General features: G+C 43.9%; 1 long non-coding RNA gene across 1 annotated transcript; it reads right to left on the reverse strand.

The window, feature by feature from the left end:
* Positions 1 to 4450: 4450 nt before the first annotated feature.
* LOC138745326 (uncharacterized) lies at positions 4451 to 13936 on the reverse strand. Its single transcript, XR_011346175.1, has 3 exons — positions 13823 to 13936; positions 12164 to 12304; positions 4451 to 4881 (listed from the first exon to the last, which is right to left on the reverse strand). It is a non-coding gene; the product is annotated as an uncharacterized lncRNA (long non-coding RNA).
* Between the last annotated feature and the right edge of the window lie 1043 nt (positions 13937 to 14979).

The following is a 14979-nucleotide window of genomic DNA, read 5'->3' on the forward strand; positions in this document are numbered from 1 at the left end:
GGGCATCCTATTTGCCTTGCTCGGGAGGCTGATGTCAGAAGTCGATGAGCCTTGCTGCCACGTCCTGATGAGCAAGAACATCATGGAGGAGTAATGGATGTCATCAGCGGTGATCTCTTGGAGGTGGAACTGGTCCTTGGCCTGTTTGAACCCCACGTGTGGCTGCGACATCCAGAACGTTGACAGCTTCAACCAAACCATCTGAAGCGCCGCCTGGACCGTGATCTTCACATCCAATTGAAGGGCTGGGTCCTGCTGAGGTCACCACTGTAGCAGGCGCGCTCCCGCGAAGTCTGGAAAGAATGACATGCACCCAAGAAGTGGAAGTGGAAGATAAGTTGCTTGAACAGGCAGCTCCAGCCTCCGGTTGGAAGGCGATCCTCCCGTTGCTCATTGATTCCCACGATGTGGGAATCCCCTGGGATGAAGGGCATTGGCCCCAACGGGGTCTGCGCTGTCAGCGTGTTTGTCGGCTCTCTAGTGTAGTGACTCGTGTCTCGGTTAACAGGCCACTCCAACTCAATATGTCAGAAGAATATGCAGCCCATATTTACCAAGGGTGGGTGTGGATATTTACATGAAACCCTGACACTCCCTTTCACCTGAAGGCCTCCGTTTATTCAATGAAACTTTAAAGTAACAGACACTTCTGTTGAGGCGAGAAGGGGAGAGGTTAGGATATTGGGGATGAAGGTGGGAGGTGGTTTCTTTATTCTTTCTTTTATAGATGCCACACATTAGATGAGCATTATTATTAATTGTGTGAATTTGTTGTGGTTTTAAGTATATAAATATTTTTTTTAAATTATCGGCAGGACCACGAGTGGCAGATAGGATCATGGGTACTCTCTTCCTCCAACCCACCCACCCCAAATATCAATGGGATAAACCGGGTTCATTGTCAACGTCGTCGAGGATCCCTTCCACCTGCCCACAGCATTTGGCAGCTCTTCTCGTCGGGAAAGGGGTCGAGGAATATCGGAGCCAGTAGCACCAGGCCCAGAAACAGATTCTTCCTGCGAGCAGTGAGAATGGAGAATGATGGATGACCGGCTCAGACAAAGACTCCAAGACTCTGCTATTGATTCAACAGAATTTATTTCTTTTTTGGGAGGGACTGCACGTGTATCATTTGTCTCTCTGTGCATAGGTCCGGTTGTGTGTTTGCAGAGGTTTCCACCATGAACACAGTTTCCTCGGGTTCAATTTGAACGGGTACAGAGGAGCTTTCCTGGATTGGAGAATGTATCTCATGAAACAAAGTTGACTGAGTTCGGGCTTTTCTCTTTTTCACCCCAAAATTAACTTTATTCTAAAATTATTGACCAAGAGGACAACTGTTCCATGTCTTTTCTCATCCTCGTGTTGCATACCTATATTCTCTTCACTGCACACGTTCTCTGTTTAGCATCATTCCACCACTTTGACACCTTGTGGTTACTCCCTGCACTCTGTGGTTGAAGGGGTTCCCCTTAGTCTCCGCCCCTCAAGACCCGGAGGATTAGAGTCCTTCCCCACAGCGCCCTCGTGTTGGCTGCGCCAAGCCTCAGTGCATCTCTCAGCAACCTGGAATAGGCCGGTGGGCAGCGTTCCCTCACCCACATCTCCATGTGCTAAAAGACCAGCAGGTTAACGTCTAACAGTTATGCCCTTTGGACCTCGATGTTGTGCTGACCTATCAATTCCAAGCAAAATAAAAACTAGACCCTTCCTCCTTCATAACCCTCCATTCTTGCAATGGAGGGAGTGCAGAGGCAATTCACCAGGGTGATACCTGGAATGGCAGGAATGACTTATGAGGAAAGATTGCACAAATTGGGATTGTTCTCACTGGAGTTTAGAAGATTGAGAGGGAATCTCATAGAGACATATAAAATTCTGGCAGGGCTGGACAGAATGGATGGAGATGGGATGTTTCCAATGGTGGGAAAATCCAGAACCCAGGGCCATGGTTTGAGGATAATAAGCAAACCATTTAGGACCAAGATGAGGAGGAATTTCTTTACCCAGAGAGTGGTGAATCTGTAGAATTCATTGCCACAGAGGGCAGTAGAGGCAGGTTCATTAAATATGTTTAAGAGGGAATTAGATATATTTCTTCAGTATTATGGTATTAAAGGTTATGGAGAGAAGGTGGGGACGGGGTACTGAACTTTAAGATCAGCCATGATCTTGTTGAATGGCGGAGCAGGCTCAAAGGATCGAATGACCTACTCCTGCTCCTATCTTCTATGTTTCCTTCATTCATGTGTTCAAGAAGCCCTTAAATGCCGCTAATATTTTAGCCTTCATCACCACTCCTGGCAAGACATTCCTTGCACCCACAACTCTGTGTAAAAACAAGTACCCCTGATATTGCCCCTAAACCTTCCTCCCTTTGCTTTGGGCTTCTAGTGTTTGCTTCTCTTATCTGGGTTTCAGGCAGACCAAAGGGCATCTTTCACTGAGTTTCTGGTCTTCCAGCAGTTCTGGATCTCTGTCTCTTGATGCTCTGCTCAGGGTACAACCCCGCAGTATCTCATCAAGTCCTAGTCTCTGTGTCAGCAGGAATTCCATGCTGACCACTGCCTGATGGCCCTGTGGTCAATAGTGTTTGTCTATGCAACCATTCCCATGAAGGTGATGGGGCAAAGTCCTGCTGACTAGGACATTGTGTGGCATCAGGGCCAGACCAATCTTTCGCAACACCTGAGCCAGGTAGAACTTCAGCACATAGCGGCTTTTGGTGCCCTTGCACTTTGTTTCCAAGCACAGCCAAACACAATAGCCATGCTGGTTAGGGTTATGCCCCCATTGATTGACGACGTACATGGTCCTCCAGACTCTATACATTTTGGACCCCCACATGAATAGGAAATGTGTTTTGGGAATTGACAGGGTGGAGGTGTGGGGATGGGCCACACCTGCCTCACGTGCAGCAGTACCCGAGAGCTCCTTGCACCTGATGACCAGGTTCTACCGGATTGACCGAGTTGGGCATCTCTGTGGTTCTCCATGTCTCCTGGAACTGGGGGTCTCTTTACTGCTCCCCATCTCCTTGAGTTGGTACTTTGTTCTCCACCATCACCACAAGACAACCAAGACCCCTGGATGGAGGGCAGTGGTGCAGAGAGATCAGTGAGAATATGGGTAGTTTCAACAGGGTGGAGTCCATTCTGATGCCTGATAACAGGAGGAAACCAACGGGGAAGGAGGATGCAGGGCATTCGATAGCAGATGGGGCAGGGTGTAGACATGGCAGCTGACTGGAATTGTCAGGGGGATACTGAGACTTGGGAGAGGAGGGGAAGGAAGGTGCAGTTGTGTTCTGACGAGAGAGTGCTGAGGGAGAGGCAACATGGGTGGAACCTCAAGGCAAGGGACCCCTGAATTTTTTGCAGGAATGGGCTCTGTAAATAGACTCCCAGATATCCAGCAAAGAGCATCTTTGTCCCCCTGCCATCAGGAAGGAGATATGGAGGAATAAAAGCAGAGAAGCCAGGGAGGGAAATAGCTTCTTCCCACAGACCGTGAGATTGACAAGGCAACATGAGCTGGATGGGAGCTAAGAATGAAAAGGTGGAGAGGAATATGGACTGATTACAACAGCACAGGCAGCAGGAGAGTGGGGCCGAAGGGCCTGTTTCTGTGTTGTCTATCTGGACGAGCCTTTTGAGTTCAAGCTTTAAAAGACCAAACCATTTTTAAATTTAATATCAACGGTATAGAATGAATCAAGATACAAGATGTCTGTCCAGCGGCAAGCGTCGAAGGCACTTCCTGAAACGGAGGCTCTGAAATTACAGGGAGGTTCTGGCTGGTATGAGGCCCGGCTTCCTCTGGAAGGAGGAGAGGAGGCAGGGATAATGTGGGGGTAGGCGTGGGGAGGGGAGGGGGTAGCGATGCCTTCCTCCATTCACCTCCCATTTCCTCTACACCGTACCCCTCCTCATTCCCATGCCCATTCCCCTCCCCCATCACTTCCCCATTTCCCGTGCCCTGCTCGCCTCCCCCGCTCCCCTCCCCAACCTAACCCTAACCCCTAACAAACTCTATCCTTAACGTTAACACTACCGATACCTTTAAACACTACACCACGTCCCCAACCCTAACTCTTATTTCCACTCTGTCCCCTAACCCTATCCCTACGCTGTCCCCTAAACCCAACCCTAATCCTACCCACCTTCCCCAAACCCCAACTCACACCCCACCTCTACCTCCTACTCCTACCCCCTTCCCCTAAACCTAAAACAAGCCCACTTCCCCAAACTCTAAACCTAACCCTAAACCTCGACCTAACCCGAGCCCACATCTCCTAACCCTAAACCTAACTGTACCTCTACCCGTCCATGACCCATATCTTAATTCTACCCACCTTCCCCAACCCTAACCTAAACCCTACCCCTATCCTCTACACCTACCCCCTTCCCCTAATCCTACCCCATACCTGCAACCCCTTCCACTACCCCATTACCTACCCCTACCCTCTCACTACCTCCTTTCTCCTACCCCCTTCCCCTATCCTTCCTTCCCCTAAGTTAGGGGTAGGAAGGGGAGGGGAAGGGAAGGAGGGGAAGGGGAGGAGGGGAAGGGTAGGAGGTGAAGGGGAGGGGCAAAGGAGAGGGAAAGGGGAGGTGAAGGGAGGAGGGCTGAGTTTAGGGCATAGGTGTGAGGGTAGGTGAAAGGGAAGGTGAGTGGGAGGGGGTTGGAATGGAGGAGAGGTAGGGGAGAAATGGGTGGGGGAAATGGGTGAAGGTATATGGAAAAAGTGGGGAATGGAGTTGGCAGGGCCAGAGGGAGAAGGGGAGGGGTTCAGGCCATCATGATGTTGTCCGTCCTCTGTTCAGCTGGGATGCAATGTTCTTCTGGACTCGTGTCTTGTCTCTGAGATCGCTCCTTCTCCTGGGAAGAGAAATACGAGTGATAGAGATGCCGTCTCCGAGGCCTGATCACGAAGACTTTGGAGGGCCCCAACTCTTCCCCCATCAACCCCCTCCCTACTTCTGCACACTAGGGCCTTTCCCTTCCTCTGCTTTACCTGAGGAAGTGTGTTATGGAGAAAACCACAATCTATATCTGCAGATCTCAGAGTACCGTGTCTCCATCAGGCAACACCCTGGTTCACCACGACATGGCAGCAAGATGCTGGACAAATCATGGATGGATCAGTCGAGTCCCTTCAGCTGACCCATCTGAACCTACCCAATAGCAATATTACTCTTCCCTCCCTCCACCAGTACCTTCTGTTTTTCTTTTATTCCTGTCCCGAAATTAAAATCTTTTTCATGACTTTTTTGGACGAGCCTCCACTACTACCCCTGGCAATGCATTCCAGCCACCCACTACATTCTGTGTGAATAAAATATCCCCCTCACATCTTGTCTAAAGTTCCCTCATCTCACCTTATTTAGACGTCCACTGGTATTCTCGCCCCAGGAATGCACACAATATTCCAAGTGTGGTTTGACTAGAATTTTATACATCTGCAACGTTACCTCTCAGTTCTTGAACTCAATCCCTGACTCCTGAAGGCTAGCACACAATACAGCATCTTAAACTCCCTCTCAATTTGCACAGCAACCTTGAGCGATTTATGGAGCAGGATCTAAATATTTCTCTGTCCTGCACACTGTTCTTAATCTTGCCATTAACCAAGTGCTCTGCACTCATGATCTTGTAATCCGCATTCAATAAAGATATTGGTCTATATGAAGCTACTTTTAATGGGTCTCCAACCTTCTTTGGAAAAACTGTTATTCATGCCCTTGAAAATGACTCTGGAAATAAACCTGTACCAGTTGCTTGTTTAAGTACATCTGTATTTACAGGATTGAACTCCATCTGTCACTTCTCTGCAAACTGGATGACCTCTGACAACCTTCTACACTGTCTACAACATCTCTACCTCTGTGTCATCCCCTGACGTACCCACCCTTCCACTCCCATCATCATTCATAAAAATCACAAAGAGCAGGGGTCCCAGAGCAGATCCCTTTGGAGAGCCACTAGTCATTGTTCCATCTACTACTACCCTCTGTTTACTGCAGACAAGCGAATTCTGAATCCACACAGCCAAGGCTCCATGGATCCCATGCCTCCCGTCGTTCTGAATGAGGCTACCGTGACGACCTTGTCAAGCACCTTACTAAAATCCACGTGCAGCACATACAGACCTTTACCTTCATCTATTTCCTTTGACACCTCCTCGAAATACTCAATTTGACTCGTGATGCAGGACCTGCTCCTCACAAAACTATCCATGAGTTTCCCCAGCATGTTTGTGCATTGCCCTCGGCCCCAGCATCTGCAGACTTCCTGGCCAGTCCCTCCCTTACCCCTTCCCAGAGCTTCCGCATCCATTACAACATTAAGCATTGCTGCCCAGTACTGCCCAGTTCAGACCTTTGTAAACATTCTCCACAACCAACTAACCCTTACCCGTACCACACCCATAACTATGGGTGGATTAAATATCCAATTAACTTCTTTCTGAAGTAATGTATCAGGAATTTGATGTTGATTCCAATTTTGAATAACTTTTCATAATTCTAGTTGAGCTCCTGTAAAGTTAGATCCATTATCAGAACATAATTCTTTTACTTGACCAGGTCTAGGAATAAAACGCCAAAGAACATTAATAAAAGAGTCTGTATCAAGCAATGACGCTACTTCAATATGAATTGCTCTCATAGTCAAACAAGTGAAAATAACTCCATATCGTTTTTCAACACTTCGTCCTCACTTTACTTGCAAAGGACCAAAATAATCAACTTCCACGGATGTAAATGGGAATTCATCAGGTGAAACTTTGTCCTGTGGTAAATCTGCCATTTGTTGTTGTTTAGGTTTTCATTATCTCTGTCAGTCACCAAGAGATGAAACCTCATGATTTCATTATTAATATATTTAAGCACTGATGTTCTATCAGTCCAAAACACAGGATCTGCTAACTCCATCTGTAATTCTCTTCTTAACATAGCATCCATTTTGCTCGCCATAATAGCAGCAGTCAATTCCATTCAAGGTCTGGTGACTGACTTTAATGGAGCCACTCTGTCTTTTCCCATTACAAATCCACCATCTACTCACACTTGGTTATTTCACAGGACTCAGTAACTGACAGGATCAAAACCACCTTCACTTACATCAGAAAAATGGTGTAACTGAGCAAATGTGGCCACTCCAAAGTCTGTTGATGTCAAAACGTCCAAGTATTTGAAGACGCTCAATCTAATTTTTCCAATCTTGTGCAATGGATTCTGGATTAGTTTCATCCCATCCAAATTTTCTTCTGCACAAAACTGGTATTTGGCCGGGCTGATCATTAGGCTGAATTCAGCCAGTCGGGAGAAGAGGGTGTGCAGGTGAGACTTGTGTTGTGCCCAGTCTCTGCTGGCGACAAGAATGTCATCCAGATAAATGAACACAAAATTCAAATCCCTGCGCACTGTATCCATGAGCTGCTGGAAGGTCTGGGCGGTGTTCTTGAGCCTGAAAGGCATGCATAAAAATTCGAACAAACCGAAGGGTGTGATGATGGCTGTTTTGGGGATGTCGTCGGGGTGCAATGGGATTTGATGATACACGCACACCAGATTGACCTTGGAGAATACTCTCATATCATGCAGATTGGCCATAAAGTCCTGAATGTGAGGGATGGGGTAACGGTCATATACTGTCATATCATTAAGCCGTCGATAATCTCCGCAGGGGTGCCAGCCATCGGAGGCTTTTGGGACCAGGTGGAGCGGTGAGCCCCAGGGCTGTCAGAGCGACGAATGATCCCCAGTTCCTGCAGATGCGAGAACTCCTCTTTCGTTATCTGGAGCTTATCTGGCGGGTTTAACAGTAATGTACGATAAATTGTATCAGACACTATGACCCCAGGTTCACAGTTGGGAGAATATTTAACGGAGATGTACAGTCGACGACCTTGGCAGATACTGAGACACTGTGTTCACAGTACTGAGAAGGTTTAACAGAGAAGTATGGTAGAATAAGGCAGAATCTGTGACTCCAGGTTTACAGTAGTAAGAAGGTTTTAAAATGATGTATAATAAACTGAGGCAGATACTGTGAAATCTGGTTCACTGTGGGTGGAGGTTAATGGTGATGTACAGGAGACTACGTAGATACATTGATACTGGGCTCAGAGTGGGGAAAAAAAGCTTTATTGGTGTTGTATGGGAAACTGAGGCAGTTACTGTGACACCGGGTTCATAGTGGGGAAAATGTTGAACAGAGTTGTACGATAACCTTTGGCAAATAAAGTGACACCAGCTTCATATTGGGGAGAATTTTTAATGATGATGTACACTAAACTGTGGCAGATACAGTACCACCAGGCTCACATTGAGGAGAAGGTTTACTGGTGATGTGCGGTAGAGTGGCAGGCTCTGTAACACCGAGTTCACAGTAGTGAGAAGGTATAATAGTGATGTACGATAAACTGTGGCAGATACAGTAAAACCGGTCTCCCAATGGGGAGAAGGTTTAATGATGATGTGTGGTAAACTTAGGCTGATACTTTAACACGAAGTTAACAGGAGGAGAAGGTTTAATGTTGATGAACGGTAGATTGAGGCAGAAACTGAGAGACAGCATTCACAGTAATGTGAAGGTTTAACAGTGATTTACTATAAACTGTGTCAGATACTGTGACAAGATGGTGCAGAGGGTAGACGTGTGGTTCCACCCTTCCCCAGTTAGACTATTAAATGCTCGATTTTAAAAGTTGTAAAAGTGATTAAAAATACTGTTTATAGACTTTGGAATTGTGGAGGATCAAAATAGCTACAAATGTGAAAAAAATCGAAAACTCAGTTCCAGAAGAAATTACCTTACAAAAGTGTTGAAGAATTATGGCCGAGTTCAACTTGAAGCAACGGAGTCGTTGACTGGCGTCTCCAAGCCTCAGAGGATTCCTGCCCGGCGAAGTATTTCGTCGGCACCACTTGCGCTATCGCAAGATGGCACCAGCTCAGCGATGAGTTCAGCGGTTTTGACTCGTGCACTCACGAACACAGGCGTGAGGGCGGGCCAGCTGAGCGAGGACAGGCACATAAGCGTGCAGCATTGCCTGGTGGTCAGGAGAGGTACAGTGTAGCATCAGAAGACGCACTGCGTAGTCGGTGGCCCTACTGGGCATGCACAGTGTGTCGAGGGTCCACAAACCTTTGGAGAAGGTGTGGGCTGTGGGGGAGCCTGATCGACGGTGAACTGACGAGGTCGGCACACTGTTGTCGGGTGTCCAGACCCACAGCAGCACCGGAAGAGGACCTATTGCTATGGAGGAAGAAGATGCTCAATTTCATTAGAATTTCAAGAACTGGGGACTGCGGCAAAAGAAGGTCAGCCTCAAATGGAGGTGATGGATCCTGGACTGGATTCTGTGTTTCCAATTCGGGAAGGGATTGCTCAGCTCATGGAAGATATGGCAAATATATCAATGCAGATGAATCATCAGATGAATCAAGGATTTTCAGAAATGAAAACTAAAATGAACACTGTGTGTGAAGAAATAACTTTTATGAAGCAAGATATTAATGTAGTTAAGAGTGATGTTACGAGATGGACACGATCAGTGGATACTGTGCAAGATCATTTTAAAAAGATTGAGGAGGCTTTCTTGAATGCAAGAGTCAAATGGAGCATAATAGAGAAAAAATGGAAATAGTGGAAGATCCTTTTGTAGATTGGGGGATTCAGAAGAAGGAATTATTGAAGAAGTTTGGCTCATTAGAAAACCAATGTCGTAGAAATAATGTTAAGATAGTAGGTCTTCCGGAAGATATGCAAGGTTCGGATCCGATGTAGGTTTTGAAGAAATGGATCCCAGAAGTGTAGGGCAGGTAATTTATTCCAGATGGACTGGAATTAGATCGAGCAAACAGAGCGTTAAGGAAGAAACCGTTTCCAGGCGAATTACCACGAGCAGTTTTGATTCGCTCTTTTAAATATCAAGACAGAGAGATGATCCTCCGATTGGTGGTGCAGAAACACGGCAAAATCAGGATCCACTGATGGTTCAAAATAATAGGGTTTTTTTTAATGCAGATCTGAGTCAAGAAATTATCAGAAGAGACCGAGAATTTAATTCAGCCTAAGAAGTATTGTGGCGAAAGGGATATAAATTTGCTTTTCGTTATGCGGCAGTATTGAAAGATTTTTATGGGAATTTTCAATCTCAGTTTTTTGAGAATGACCACGATGCTTTAATATTTGCTAATTCATTGCCAGATGTATGAGGAAGTGGGCGATCGTCACCATTGTCACCGAAGGGAAAGGTCAATGGGAATGGAAATGGGAAGATTGGAAAATATGGAAAGAATGGGAAAAAAGTTGAATTGACACAAAGTCTTCTCGATATTGAAGATCCGGAACAATCAGTGGGACTGGAATCACTGGGTTGAATGTTTTTGTTTCAGTACTTTGTGAAAGTCTGACTGGGGGTGGGTGACACTGAGTCCTTTAGTCACATGCCACTTGTGGACTTTACCACACCCAAAGTTTTAGGGGGCTACTACTTTTGAGTAGCTTGTTTTGGGATTGATTTTTATCTCTTTTTTGGAATTTTTTAAATAGGTGGGGATTAGAATACTGTGAGACTTAGAAGGGGAGCATTATTTTATAGTAGGATTCACATTTGTGAGAAGGTTTAACAGTGATATACTATGAACTGCGTCAGATACTGTGAGACCAGGTTCACAGTGGGGAGAATGTTTAACAGTAATGTACAATAAACTGTGTCAGATACTGTGACACCAGGTTCATAGTGGGGTGAAGGTTTAACAGTAATGTATGATAAACTGTATCAGATACTGTGACACCAGGATCACAGTAGGGAGAATGTTTAACATGATGTACAATAAACTGTAGCAGATACTGTGGCACCAGGTTCACAGGGGGAGAACGTTTAACAGTGATGTAGGGTATGTTGAGGTAGATAATTTGACACCAGGAGTAAAGTGGGGATCAGGTTTAATGGTGATGTACTGTAGACTGAGGCAGATACTGTGACACCAGGTTCACAGTGGGGAGGAGGTTTAATGGTGATATACCGTATGTTGAGGTAGATAATGTGACACCAGGTGCACAGTGGGGATAAGGTTCAACGATGATGTCCGGTAGACTGAGACAGTTACTGTGACGTTGGGTTCACAGCAGTGAAAAGGTTTAACAGTAATGTACGATAAACTGTGTCAGATACAGTGACACCCGTTCACAGATGTGTAAATGTTTAACGATGATGTATGGTAGACTGATGAGAGATACTGAGACAATGGGTTCAGAACATTAACACGGTTTATCAGTCATGTACAATAAACTGTATGAGATACTGTGACACCAGGTTCAGAGTGGGGAGACGTTTTAACGGTAAAGTACAGTAGACTTTGGCATATTCTGTGACACTGAGTTCAGGGCAGTAAGAAGGCTTAATGGTGATGTGCGTTAAACTGAGGCAGATACTTTAACACCAGGTTCACAGGAGGAAAAGGTTTAATGTTTATGAACGGTAGAATGAGGTAGAAAATGTGAGATGGATTCCACAGTACTAAGAAGGTTTAACAGTGATTTACTATAAACTGTGTCAGATACTGTGACACCATGTTCACATTGGGGAGAATGTTTAACAGTGATGTACGGTAAATTGAGATGGATACCGTGACATCGGGTGCACAGTGGGGAGGAGGTTTATCAGTGATATACGATAGACTGAGATCAATACTGTGACACCAGGTTCACATTGGGGAGAAGGTTTAACGGTGATGGACGGTAGACTGAGGCAGATTCTATTACACAAGGTTCACAGGGGGGAGAAATTTTAATGTTGATGTACGATAGACTGAGGCAGAAACTTTGAGACAGGATTCACATTCGTGAGAAGGTTTAACATTGATGTACGATTAACAGTGTCAGATACTTTGACATCAGGTTCATATTGGGGAGAAGGTTTAACGGTGATGTACAGTAGAGGGAGGCAGATACTGTGACACCAGGCTCATTGAATTGTTCATTTATCTTAATTACAACATCTAATTTATATGCTCCATTTTTTTGCGGCAACTTCCAAACATTCCATAAACTTCTACTCTAATCAGATTTTGTTCATTTAAATAGGTCACCACGAAAAGCCTAAATCGTTTGGTCTCTTAAGTACGCTGCACAAAATTAAATTCTTTACCTGGGTTTGGTTCAACGGCACTTCAGTCTGCTTCATTATTTTTTCAGCCCCTCATTTTGTGCTTTCTGCTTTGCCCAGCCGATACGCCAAATGGGCATCCAACTCTGTCTTCTCAGCTTCACCCAACGTTTCCTCTGTAAACTTGAGCAAACCAAGAAGACTAAAGTTAAAATTTTCACATTGGCATTTTCAAACACAAAAATGACACTGTGAGTTGCAATTTCACATCAAAATCCCACTTGCTAAACTTGCAAGCAACTGAATCGCATCCAACAGCTGGAAAATTGCAAGAGAACTGCTTGGTTAAAGCAAAGACTCCACCCACTCACCCCATTAAAGGCCTCCAAGTTTACAACAGATAGCAACCTGAAAGTTAAATACAAACATCTGTATCAGGAATATTAACGGGCTTTTAAAAAAAAATCACTTCCACTATTGAAAGAAAACTCCTCAGGGAACATCAGGCTCTTGTTGAACAATTCCTGTTGTATTGCTCAAAATGGTTTGAATCTTGATTTCAAGCAGAGTCATTTGGTGAGATTGTTGGTCCAGAACAAACCCTGCCAACACACTCCTTTAAATACCTGCAAAGACCTGGTTCAGCTCTGCTCCATGCTAAAGCTATCAAGCTTTTCTGAAGAGATAACAAACTTCAGATGCTGGTACATTGAGTCACAAAAACACTAATGCTTCCCTGAACAACACAACAAGAACCTTCCCGAGTGGTAAATATCAACAAGACATAATATCATTTCACTGTTGTGTTTGTGTCGTTGGAGAATTCCCTTTCCATTCAATCAGAATTAGAGTTTTGGGTGCTGTATTTGAGAAAAGATGTGCTGGTGTTGGAGAAGGTCAGAGATGATTTACTGGAATGATATCAGGAATGAAAGGGTTAGTGTATGAGGAACAATTGTCGACTCTTCGACTGTACTAGTTGGAGTACAGAAGGATAAGGGGGACCTCAGAGGCATTTCAAATGCTGGAAGGCTTGGACAGAGTACATATGGCAAAGATGTTTCCATTGGTAGGAGATTCTAGGACAGGAGAGCATAATTTCAGGATAAAAGGGTGTCAATTTAAAACAAATGTGGAAAAAATTATTTTGTCAGTGCGTCGTAAAACCCACGTGAGGTCATTGGGTGTATTTAAGGCAGAGATTAACAGGTATTTAATACGTCAAGGAATTAAGGGTAATGGGGAGAGAGCTGGGCAGTGGGGCTGAGTGGAAGAATGGTGGAACAGACTCGACGGGTCTACTTCTGCTCCTATATCTTGTGATCTATATCCTGCTGGAGACCTAGACAACCCTCCTCTTGTGTTCCATTCTTAGAAAACATTCTGCATCGTGGTTTTATGTCACGTGAACCCATTTCCGATTGAATCCCATGTTACAAGTAACCCAATGCAAATTCTGCATTGAGAGGACTGCAGCTTCCTCATTTTAAAAATTGTTATGGAGCAGCTCAAATGAGGCTTCTTTTTTTGAAAGGGATAAAATAGAATCAAATAAAATAGGAGAGGGAAAAGCAGAAGAATTTATGTACAAGTGGGAATCAAAATTAATGGTTGGTGATAAAGATACACAATTGTTGAAACATTTGATTAATATATGGAATAAAATAAATGATGTAATTGGTGTAAGTGGATGTACATCACCCAGAATGGCTTTGATTCAAAATCCTCGTATCCTCGTATCTTCAGGATCATCAATTGCTGGATAGCTGGTTTCGTAAGGGGATTATAAATGTTGAAGATTGTTATGAAAGGGGTCAATTAATGTCATTTGAGCAACTGAGAAATAAATATCATATAACTCATCGCAATCTTTTTTGCTATTTCCAACTAAGAGCATTTTTTTTATATAATTTTTTATTTTTCACACCATAAATCACATTAACCATGATACACATTTTTTCCTTTTCACGCATATACAATGTCATTTTCTCCCCCCCCCTCCCTGCTCCCCTCCCACCCTCCCCACCTCCCCCCTCCCGTCCATTTAAGGTATAAAATCTAGGATACATTAAACCAGTCAGACAATGTTGTCATTCAATAAAAATACACCACAAATTCCACTGAGTCCATTCTTTTCATTTCCTTTTCCTTCCGTTAACTTAGGTAGTGATTGTCCCCAGTAGGTTTTCGCTATTGTGTTTAATATAAGGCTCCCATATTTGTTCGAATATTTCAATATTATTTCTTAAACTATATGTTATTTTTTCTAATGGAATACATTTATTCATTTCTATATACCATTGTTGTATTTTCAAATTATCTTCCAATTTCCAGGTTGACATAATACATTTTTTTGCTACGGTCTAGAGCTATCTTAACAAATCTTTTTTGTGCATCCTCCAAATCAATTCCAAATTCTTTGTTTTTTATGTTACTTAGGAGAAAGATCTCTGGATTCTTTGGCATATTGTTTTCTGTTATTTTATTTAATATCTGATTGAGATCTTCCCAAAATTTTTCTACTTTTTCACATGTCCAGATTGCATGAATTGTTGTTCCCATTTCTTTTATACATCGAAAACATCTATCAGATACTGTTGGGTCCCATTTATTTAACTTTTGAGGTGTAATGTATAGCCTGTGTATCCAGTTATATTGTATCATACGTAACCTCATATTTATTGTATTTCTCATCGTTCCAGAGCATAACTTCTCCCATGTTTCCTTTTTTATCTTTATATTTAAATCCTGTTCCCATTTTTGTTTAGTTTTACCATTTGTTTCTTCATTCCCCTTTTCTTGCAGTTTAATATACATATTTGTTATAAATCTTTTGATTATCATTGTAGCTGTAATCA

This window comes from Narcine bancroftii, chromosome 11 (assembly GCF_036971445.1).
Source record: "Narcine bancroftii isolate sNarBan1 chromosome 11, sNarBan1.hap1, whole genome shotgun sequence".
Classification (NCBI taxonomy): domain Eukaryota; kingdom Metazoa; phylum Chordata; class Chondrichthyes; order Torpediniformes; family Narcinidae; genus Narcine; species Narcine bancroftii.